Source organism: Neoarius graeffei, chromosome 1 (assembly GCF_027579695.1).
Source record: "Neoarius graeffei isolate fNeoGra1 chromosome 1, fNeoGra1.pri, whole genome shotgun sequence".
In the NCBI taxonomy this organism is placed as follows: Eukaryota; Metazoa; Chordata; class Actinopteri; order Siluriformes; family Ariidae; genus Neoarius; species Neoarius graeffei.
In genome coordinates, this window is record NC_083569.1 from 33,201,753 (window position 1) to 33,213,340 (window position 11,588).

General features: G+C 46.3%; 1 pseudogene; it reads left to right on the top strand.

Annotated features, from left to right (window-relative positions):
- Window positions 1–864: 864 nt before the first annotated feature.
- Window positions 865–3,288, top strand: LOC132884802 (uncharacterized protein K02A2.6-like; annotated as a pseudogene).
- Window positions 3,289–11,588: the final 8,300 nt, after the last annotated feature.

Below are 11,588 nucleotides of genomic sequence, written 5' to 3' on the forward strand. Positions count from 1 at the left end.
GCCCTTGATAAAGCGATCGCACTGGAAGCAGCAGATAAAGGTGCACAGACCCTGCAGCCTACTGCTCAAGTTAATCAGGTTGAAAACCCAGGGTTTATCACTCAAAGGCGACAAGCTACAAGATCAGTGACCTGCTATCGCTGTGGCGATGGACACGCAGCTGATTCGTGTCGATTCAAGGAAGCAGTGTGCCATTACTGTAAAAAAGTTGGTCACATAGCCCGAGTGTGTAAGCGGCGTAAACAGGATAAAGGCAGATCCACTCAGAGGCAGGAACCTAAGGCTGCTCACCTTATGTCAGAGCTCACTCTGCCTCAAGAGTCTGAGGAAGAGGAGGAACAGACTGATTACCTCATGGCTCTGAAAGAGAAGCCACATGGCCCCATTGTGGCTACAGTAGAGCTGAATAACAGTCCAGTGCAATTTGAAGTCGACACTGGGGCATCGCGAACAGTGATAGGGGAGGACTGTTTCAATAAAATACAAGGTGCAACCCCTGGATTAGCATTGAAACCTTCTGAAGTTGTTCTGAGATCATTCACAGGGGAGAAGGTTGAAGTTAAGGGCAAAACTACAGTTGATGTTCACTATGAGGGACAGACAGCAGCTCTGAACATACTGGTGGTTCAGAATCGGGGGCCAAATCTGCTGGGGCGGGACTGGATGGGCGTGTTGCGTCTCAATTGGAAAGAACTGTTCAAGCCAATTTTCAAGGTGTCAGATAGTGAGCTGCAACATGTTCTCTCCAAACATAAGGACATCTTTAAGGATGAGCTTGGGACCCTGAAAGGTATGGAAGTTCGTTTCCATGTCGACACGTCTGTCAAGCCTCGCTATTGCAAGGCCAGGCCCATGCCTTTTGCCATGCGACCTAAGATTGAGGCAGAGCTAGACAGACTACAAGCTGTAGGTGTCATTGAACCTATTACACACTCTGATTGGGCAGCACCCATTGTGCCTGTGCTAAAGCCAGATGATACTGTAAGGATATGTGGAGACTATAAATTAACAGCAAACATAGCTTCAAGACTAGAACAGTACCCACTACCAAGAATGGAGGAGCTTTTTGCTACACTAGCTGGTGGCACAAGCTACTCTAAACTAGACATGTCCCATGCCTACCAACAGTTGGTGCTGGCTGAAGATTCACGTAAGCTGGTGACGATTAACACTCATAAGGGGTTATTCCAGTACACACATCTTCCTTTTGGAGTTTCCTCAGTTTGTGCAATATTTCAGAGGACCATGGAGAACTTATTAGCGGGGATTCTGCACACAACTGTTTACCTTGATGATGTCCTTGTGACAGGTCCCTCGGAGGAAGCCCATCTCCAAAACCTCAGTCAGGTGCTGACACGACTAGAGGAAGTAGGTCTCAGGCTAAAGAGGTCTAAGTGCGAGTTCATGGCCCCAGCAGTTGAATATTTGGGCCACCGGGTAACTGCCAGCAGTCTCCAACCCTTGGAGAAGAAAGTAAGAGCTATAAAAGAGGCCCCAGACCCCAAAAATGTTTATGAAGTGCGGGCTTACCTGGGAATGATTAATTACTATGGCCGATTCCTTCCAGATTTATCCACAGTGTTGGCCCCCCTACATTGTCTCTTAAAGGCGGGGGCAAAGTGGGTGTGGGGCTCTCAGCAGCATGCGGCATTCCAGAAGTCAAAGGACTTGCTCTCAGCATCACCACTACTCATTCATTATGACCCCCAGTTGCCCCTAATCATAACTTGTGATGCGTCTCCGTACGGAGTTGGAGCAGTTTTGTCGCATAGGATTGAAGACACTGAGAGGCCGATCTGTTTTGCCTCTCGCTCATTGTCGCCAGCTGAAAAAATTACTCTCATTTGGAGAGGGAAGCCCTTGCTGTAATATTTGCAGTAAAGAAGTTCCACCAATATGTGTACGGGCGTGATTTTACCATACAAACAGACCACAAGCCCTTGCTGGGCCTCCTAGGGGAGATTAAGAACATTCAGCCGACAGCTTCACCACGCCTTTAGCGCTGGGCTTTACTGCTGGCTCAGTATCAGTATGTTCTCAGGTACAAGCCAGGACCGACCATCGCCAATGCTGATGGTCTCAGCAGACTTCCCCTTCCTGAAAGGCCTAGGGAGACTCACCGTCCAGCTGAACTGACATGTTTACTTAGACAGCTTCAGACAGCCCCTATTACAGGTCATCAGCTTAAGTTGTGGACTGCAAGAGATCCTATACTGTCAAAGGTCTGCCGTTTCATCAAAGAGGGATGGCCTCCCAGCTGCCCAGCTGAGGCTTTGCGATCATTTTTTAGAAGGCAGGTGGCGCTCAGTGTGGAAGACGGCATCCTGCTCTGGGGACTACGTGTGGTGATTCCATTACAAGCTCATGAGATACTGCTTGATGAACTTCATGAACCACACCCAGGAATCTCGAGAATGAAGGCGACAGCCAGAGCTCACATGTGGTGGCCTGGGCTGGACAATGAAATAGAGCAGAAAGTGCAAGCCTGCACTATCTGTCAAGAAGTTCGAAATGCTCCCCCCCCAGGCACCAGTCTCTCCTTGGGAATGGCCTGGAAAGCCATGGACGCAAATTCACATAGACTACGCAGGTCCATTTCAGGGTGAGATGTTTTTGATAACAGTAGATGCCCATTCAAAATGGCTGGAAGTTGCTCCAGTCAGTTCTGCCACCTCAGCAGGAACAATTGAGCACTTGAGAGAGCTGTTCAGCATCCATGGCCTGCCACACACAGTCGTGTCAGACAATGCGGCATACTTCACAAGCGCCGAGTTCAGGGGTTTTCTGTCTTCTAATGGCATAAGGCACATAACATCTGCCCCCTACAAGCCGTCCACGAATGGTGTAGTCGAAAGAGCGGTACAGACAGTCAAGAGGGCCTTGAAGAAAACCAAGGGGTCAGGGGGGTCACTTAAGACGCGCATAGCAAGGTTTTTAGCAGCATACAGATCAACACCTCATGCAACAACAGGCAGATCACCAGCAGAGATGATGTTTGGGCGCCCTGTCAGGACAAGATGGGACCTATTAAAGCCAGACACTCAGGCCAAGGTCCTCCAGAACCAAGAACGCATGATCTGCAGGGAGAACCGCACCAGACAAGCCAGGGCTCTGACGGCAGGGTCCGAAGTGTGGGTGAGGGATTTCACAGGTCATTGGAAATGGGTACCAGGTGTGGTCATCTCTAGCACAGGCCCTCTCAGTTACAGGGTCCAGGTGGAAGGCCAGGTGCATAGGCGCCATGTGGACCACCTTTTAGCAAGAAGGGGATTAGAGGGTCGCCACTAGCTGAACGAGTACCCGGAACCAGAGACCAGGGCAGATTGGGATGCTGATGCCACGGAACCTGAGCAGCCAGTCAGGCTACCAGACACTGAGCCTGAGGAACATGAACAGAGGCCCTGTGCTACCTTGGAGGGGGACGTGAGTTCAGCAGAGCAGACTCCTTTTCCTCCTGTAGCAGAGCCGGCTGTTAGGGAAGAAGAAGAGTGCCCTCGTTGTTCATGCAGGGCAAGGAAGGCTCCTGAGAAACTGAATTTGTAGTTAGAGTGGCCAGAGCTGTTGGGGCAGAATAATCCCTGTTCTGAGTCCACCAGAGCTGGGGCAGTCTACCCCCACTCTGAATTAGTGGTATTGATTTATGTTGTTTTTGTTTAAGGGGTTTTCTTGGGGAGGTTGTAACGTTTCTAAGAGTGGAGGGATGTTGTATCCTGCATTTATGGAGCCGCCACCAGGTGGCGGTAGCATGATGGGCATGCATGAGTGAAGTAAAATGTAAAGTGAGGAAACGAATAAAAAACACACGGTTCTTGTGGACTTAACCAAGCTGCCATGCTGTTTTCCTTCTTAGCTAGAGCAGTAAGAAAGTATAATAACGTGGTACACAAGAAGGGGAACCTGCCGATGACATCACGTTTCACTACCGCGCGGAAATTAAAAGGGTAGGTGACTTTGGTCGCAAAATTAATATACTTGTCGTTGTCAAAAAATTATGTTTGATATATCATTTTGAAGCTAAAAGATTTCTCTGTCTAGTCATGTTGTCATAAAATATATTGTATTTTATGCCAAAGAATACATCCAATGGTGGAATGGCACTTTAAGGACATCAGATCCGAAAATGACAAGACAACATGAGAAGGGCAACATTGAGTGCGTTTACATGCACATAGAGAAAATCGAATTTCTGCCGTTGCTCGACTGAAATCGAAGTTCTAAATGGCATGGAAACACCTTAGCTAGGCTGAAATTGAACCGAACTTGATTTCTCGTAATTGAGCTACACGACCTAGATTATGCGATTTTTGCCGAGCTACTTATGCCGCTTTTCCACTACAAACGCGGCTGAGCCGTGCCGTGCTGAGTCGAGCTGAGTCGAGCTGAGCGGGGCTGCTGGAGTTGCATTTCGACTACAACCGCGCTGAACCGTGCTGGCTGGAAGTGGGTGGACACATTGGGTGGAGTTAGCGAAAGTGGGTGGACGTCACGTGATGTCGTTAAGCAGCGCAAACAGTGACATCAGTGACAGTGGCGGAACAAGTCAGAGCTGGGCCGGGGGCGGGGCAAATGACCGGGCCCTTTATTAAAGCTTATCATAACATCATTTTAGGCTACAAAATGTCCGCAACTGCGGTGTTTACCAATTTCAACACTACCGGGTGCAACTATGTTATTTAGTACATCAAGTCCTTCAAACGAACATGTAACTCAGAAACAAAAAACATTAGGATACTGTACATGGCTCATAATAAAACATCAATAGCCTATACTGCGCACATTATTTGAAGGGCATACGAATGAGCGCTCAGAGGTTGCAACGGTGACAGGAAGAGTCAGAAATAAAAGGAGGGCGGTGCAAACCTCACTGAATGCACTGTGTTTACCAATTTCAACACTACGGGGTGCAACTATGTTATTTTGTACATTAAGTCCTTCAAACGAACATGTAACTCAGAAACAAAAAAACATTAGGCGACATACTGTACATGGCTCATAATAAAACATCAATAGCCTACTGCGCGCATTATTTGAAGGGCATACGACGAGCCTTGTGCTCCGCGAACTCATCCACGATGCTCTGTATGTCACTGATTCAGTGATCTTTTAAGCGGTAGTCTCACGACCCGGATAGTAAACAATAAACATGGAGGACATGGAGTCGTTAGTGTTGCTGGTCTTGGTGCTGTGGCTTGTTGTCACTGACAACGCGGACAGATACTGGCAAGAGCGTATAGATGAGGCGAGGCGCATAAGGCTTCAGAAATTCTCGTAATTCGTAATTATTCTTCTTCCGGGTTTGCGGTGTTTACAGATCCCAGCGCGCTCGCGGGGCGTGTGTGGGCATGTGAGGACACTCCTCCTCACCAATCAGTGCACAGGGGAGTGTCTGCTCACGCCCCCAACCTCACTCGGCACGGTTTGGCTCGCTTCAGCCCCACTCCAAAACGGTGCGAGTTTTAGGGGCTAAGCAGGGCTGAAGCGAGCTGAGTCGTGCTGGTTTTTGGTAGTCGAAACGCGAGCCGTGTCGGGCTGAAGTGAGCTGAAGCGAGCTGAAGTGAGCTGAAAAAGGGTAGTGGAAAAGGGCCATTAGTGCATGTATACCCTATCGAGCTACGTAGTCGAACTACTTACTTCAGCACTGCCCCTTCTGGAAGTGAGGAGTGACGAGACCACGAGCGGGAAACACAACAGCCTCGGTCGGCATGACACTTCACCTTAGCCGCCACTTTATTAGGAACACTTGTGTCTGGGCATGTACACACCCATTTCCAATTAGTTGGTAAGTTATTAGCATGTTAGTAGGCTAACAGTTAATATGTTCACCATTACAGATCAACTTCAACTTAGTGGCCATTTTATTAGGAACACTTCTGTTCGTACATACAAACTACAAACACTCTTCTTGTGAACACGGAACTGATAACTTTATTTTTTTTCCAATATTTTTCTTTTATTGAATCTTTTCCAAGAATACAAATAACAATGTCAATCATTTTCATTGTCAAAAATTGAAACATGACATTTGCACGCAAGTCAGGGTACATTCAAAAACAGTCGGCCTATAACTAAGGAGAAGAAAAGAAAAAAAAAGAAAGAAAGAAAAAAAAACATTTCCATTAATCTAACAGGTTGAAAGAGCCTAGGAGGGATAACTTTGTTTATACTCTTCTTCTTAGGGTTTTATGGCGGTTGGCAACCAGCTTTGTTGGTGCATTACCGCCACCTCTGGACTGGAGTGTGGAGCAAGAATATCTACCACCCACAATTCTTAACAAAAAAAAAGAAGAAAAAAAATGTATAAAAGGAAGAGAAATCACTCAGATTTCCAGCTACATTTTGTTAATTAGGCCTGTGTTTTTTAAAAACCTACATAGGTGGTTGAAACACACCTCTCCTGTGCTTAACTGCAGCATGTTCTGGACATTAAACACCACTTTTTCCCTCTGTAGGTGCCTTATAAGCACCTCCCTGTCAGCACTGTATTTTGGACAGTATACAAGAACATGTTCTACGGTCTCCTGGCTGTCACTGCACTCACAGGTTCCATCATCATGTTTCTTAATCCTGTATAGTGTGCTGTTAAGTGCTGTGTGTCCAAAACGCATTCTGGAGAACACATCCTCCACCTTTTTCTCCCTGCTTGTGCTCCTGGCTCTTCCCACTTGGTTTTGAATGGCATAGTACTGCCTTCCAGTGTTCCCAGCATTCCACATGCTCTGCCACTTACTTCTTGTCCTGGCCTTGACAATACTTTTAACCTCAGCCTTACTATATAGCACTTCAATGTCAGTTTCTTCCTTTTTTAAGGCCTCCTTGGCAAGTGTGTCAGCCAACTCAATTCCTTTGACACCTATGTGTGCTGGTACCCATAGAAATGTGATTTCAACCCCAGCCTTCCTCAAGTTATTTCCCATATGTACAATTTCAAAAATTATGTCTTGCCTTGACTCAGACTGTACATTTTTTAAGCTCACGAGTGCTGAGCTTGAGTCAGACGCAATCACAACCCTCTGTGGCCTGTTATCCTCCACCCACTGTAGCGCCAACCATATTGCCATCAATTCAGCTGTATACACTGCCAAGCTGTTACTGATTCTTTTTGCCACATCCACTTTTTCCCTTGGGATGGCATAGGCCACCCCCACCTTTTCATCCTTCTTTGATGCATCAGTGTAGATTTGTAGTGACTCTGTGTATGTTTCCCTCATGTACCACATAACTATGCTGCTATCTATTTCATCCTCTTGTCTCTTCTCAAGCAACCATAGGTCTACCTTAAGGTCATCATACATCCATGGTGGTACTGCAGGGAGCACCACTATGGGGGATACACAAACTGTGCTGAGCTCCATCTCATCCACCTTTTGCCCAATGGTCCATCCAAAGCTCTTAGCCTCTCTCTCCCTTTCTTGGCTATGCATCAACACTGATTGTGCCATGTGTTTCACTATGCCCCCTCAAATTTGCCCAGTACACCAGTGCTAGTTGGTCTCTCCTCAGATGGAGGGGCATCTCCCCCATCTCAACTTGTAGCGCGGCTACTGGTGTTGTCTTTTTCGCCCCACAGCAAATCCTAAGGGCTTGGTTGTGGACGACATCTAATCGCCTAAGCGATGTCTTTGCAGCTGACCCATACGCCATGCAGCCATAATCAAACACTGATCTTATCAGTCCTGTGTAAATGCTGATTAGCGCTGCTCTGGATGCTCCCCAGTCCACTCCACACAGGCACCTCATTACATTGAGCACCCTTTTGCATTTGTCCACCATCTTGTCAATGTGAATATTCCACGTAAGTTGCTGGTCATACCACAGCCCCAGGTATTTGAAGGCTTCAACCCTTTCCACGTCTTTGCCAGCCAGCCTCAACTTAAATTCCCCACTTGTCCTCTTTTTTGTAAATAATATGGATTTTGTTTTGTCCTCTGAAATCCTAAAGCCCCATTTGATTGCCCACTCCTGCACTATATCAAGTGCCTGTTGCATTTTCTTAGTTATATACTGTATATTCCTTCCTCTTTTCCAGATTGCCCCATCATCAGCAAACAACGCAACACCTGCTAGGTTTTTTATGTCCTTGAACATGCTATTAATCATGATAGAAAACAATAACGGGCTAATTATGCTACCCTGCGGTGTTCCATTTTCCACAGGGTAACACTCACTCAGGTTTCCATTTATCCTCACAGCTATGGACCTTTCTGAGAGAAATGATTTCACCCATTGAAACATTTGCCCCTTGATCCCCATCTGGTTTAACTGTATCAGCAACCCCTCCTTCCAAAGCATGTCATAAGCCTTCTCTATGTCCAAAAACACTACAGCTACAGACTCCTTATTGATCTGTGCCTTCCTTATTTCATCTTCCAGACATAACACTGGGTCCATTGTCCCTTTTCCTTTTCTGAACCCACTTTGGTAGCTTTCTAGCCTTCCCTTGGTCTCCACCCAGTAGCTGAGTCTATCGTTTACCATTCTCTCCATGGTTTTACCCATATGTGACGTCAGAGCTATGGGCCTATAGCTTGTAGGCTGCTTGGGATCTTTTCCTGGTTTTTTAATTGGAATGATCACAGCCTTCTTCCACTCGGTTGGGATCTTCCCTGCTTCCCACACTTTATTGAACAACTTTAGAAGTACCCCTTGTCCTTTTTCTGATAAGTTTTTGAGCATGCTGTAGCAGATTTGGTCTTTGCCTGGTGCCGTTTTCCCTAGTTTCCTCAGGGCACTATTAAGCTCAGATCTTGAGAAAGCTCTGTTTAGCACTTCCTCCTCTTCACCTGCCTGTGTGTCAACCTCATATTGTCTGAGAGTTTCTTCTCTACTTCTTTTCTCTTCTTGTCTTAGGTTGTCTGTGCTGTGCACTTTCACCAACGTCTTTGCCATAACTTCTGCCTTCTCCTTACTGTCAGTTATGGTCCTCTCACCATCAGTCAACACTGGGTACTCATATGCCCTTCCATTTCCTTTCATCTTTTTGATCATACCCCATACTCTCTCTACTGGGGTAGTCCTTCCAATAGAATTGCAAAATTTTCTCCAGTATTCTCTCTTTGCCTTTCTCACAGTTTTCCTTACTACAGCTAGCTGCCGCTTGTAGTCAATAAGGTTCTGATAGTTATGCGTTCTCTTAAGGAGTCTAAATGCTCTGTTTCTGTCTTTTATGGGTTCTCTACACTCCTCATTCCACCATGGTACAATTCTCATGGGAGCCTTAGGTTTTGATTTTGGTATTGCAACCCCAGCAGCACAGACTATGCTGCAGCTGACCTCTGTACTAAGACTCTCCACATTTAGATTTTCATCAACCCTTAGTAGTAGCTCCTCGCTACTCTGTCTAAACTTATCCCAATCCGCCTTTTCTAAAATCCATCTCTCCTCTCTTACCTCCTGTTCTTTCCCTACTCCCACCCCCATCTGGGTTGTGATTGGGTAATGGTCACTTCCCACTGTCTCATCTCTCCTTGCTTCCCACTCACACCTGTCTGCTATATCCGTAGTTACAAAGGTGAGATCAATGGCTGATTCCATCCCTCTTGCTACATCCACCCTTGTGCCTAATCCATCATTCAAACAGACCAACTCCTTTTCCTCAATAAATTCTTCTATCACCCTTCCATTCCCATCCTCTCTGTCCCCCCATAGCGTACTGTGAGCATTAAAATCGCCACACCACACTGTCTTCCCACTAAGATTCTTCCACATCTCTTCTAACTGTTCCATCTGCAATGCCCTGCATGGGTTGTAAAAGTTGATAATATTCATCTTTCCCTCTCTTAACCATATTTCCACTGTTACATATTCTAGCTCTTCACCTCTCCTTACTTCTCTGTAATGAATCCCCTTTTCTATAAAGGTAACAACCTCCCCACCTTTGCCTACTTCCCTGTCCATCCTTACAGCATTGTACCCTTTAATTACAAAATCCAACCTTGGTAATAGCCATGATTCTTGAATGCAGATTACATTGGGCTTACTATCTAGGTTTTCAATGTATCCCTTAAATTCCTGCCCATTTGCTAGTAAGCTCCTGGCGTTCCACTGCAGAATTATTAACACCATTATGTATCGGCACTCCATTCTTGAGACTGAGATCGCTCAATATCTTTTAAACCTTGAATTACTGCTTCCCAGCGCAGCCCTACTATCCCCAAATATTTCTCAGCTGCTTCAACAATTATTTGGATTTTCTTGGTACGACTATCAGTCTGTGCTGAGCAATTGATCACATCCGCCATGAAAAATACAAAGTCACTTTTACTCACAATTAGAGTATTTTCCTTAATTTTCTCACACTTCTTACAATCATTCTCTTTCGTTTTTCTTTCATTTCGATACACTTGTTCTGGTGGCACTGCCCTCACTCCCCTTGGAGGTGGTACTTTCTTTGCTGCCTGCGCATATGACATGCCTTCTGTCACTCTAATCCGCTGTACCTCTTGCATTCTCTTGCTTACCTCACATCCTCGATACGCTGAACTGTGCTCGCCTCCGCAGTTACTACATTTAAGTTTGGCGTCTTTATCACATTGGCCATACTCATACTCCCCACTGCATTTGCTGCACCTCAGCTTCCCTTTACAAACCGCTGCAATGTGTCCATATTTCTGGCACTTAAAACATCTGAGCGGTGGGGGGATATACATCCTCACATCATAGCACATATATCCAATAAACACCTTCTCCGGTAGCTTGATTTCATCAAACGTCAACAGAATTGAAAGACTATCTGTCAACACACCATCCCTTTTAGTCTTCAACCGCTTCGCCTCTTTCACCTTAACATTACATATGCCTTCTATCACATCGGCTATGGATCCCGTCAGCGGTATACCCAATATGACCCCTCTGATAAGTCATTTGTCAAACACCATTGCACACTTCACCTTCTTACCATTTAGCTTACTGACTGTGACTGCTTTCTTCTGCTGTTCTTCATCCTTACACACAACAATCAAACCCCCACTCACTGTCTTTTTAGCACTCCTTACCTCTCCAAACTCCTTATGCAATGCCTTAGTGAGATGGGTTGGACTCCACTCCTCAAAAGTCGCTCCTTCCTGCTCCAACCTGACCAACACTTTATATTCCAGCCTCCTTTCGATAATACTCACCACACTAGCACTCTCCATATCATCACCAGGAGTCAGCTCATCAGTATCAGATCTGTTATCCTTTTTACGTTTGTACCTGTTGCTAGCATTTGCTGTCCGTCTTTCCAATCTCCCGCGTTCCCTGTCAACAAACTCACTTCCTGGCCCGTCACTTCCCTCTCCCCATTCCTGTCCAGTCACAGTCCAGTTGTTGCCAACCGCCCCCACGACACTTCCTCCACTCGTCTCAGCCATTCCCCTCCGGCGCCTCAGAGAGCCAAACAGCAGTATTTCCACCTGACCCCTTTGTTTATACTCTGGAATAGCTCTTCTTCATGACGACAACCGGAAGTGTACCAACACGATGGGGCGTGTAGCGCCACCTGTGGCTTGGGTGCACAATGTACCTCACACAATAGCTCGATTTCCTTGTGTGCATGTAGGATTGGATTTCTCTGGCACCCCTGCTGGGACCCTTAGCTCGATTACCGACAG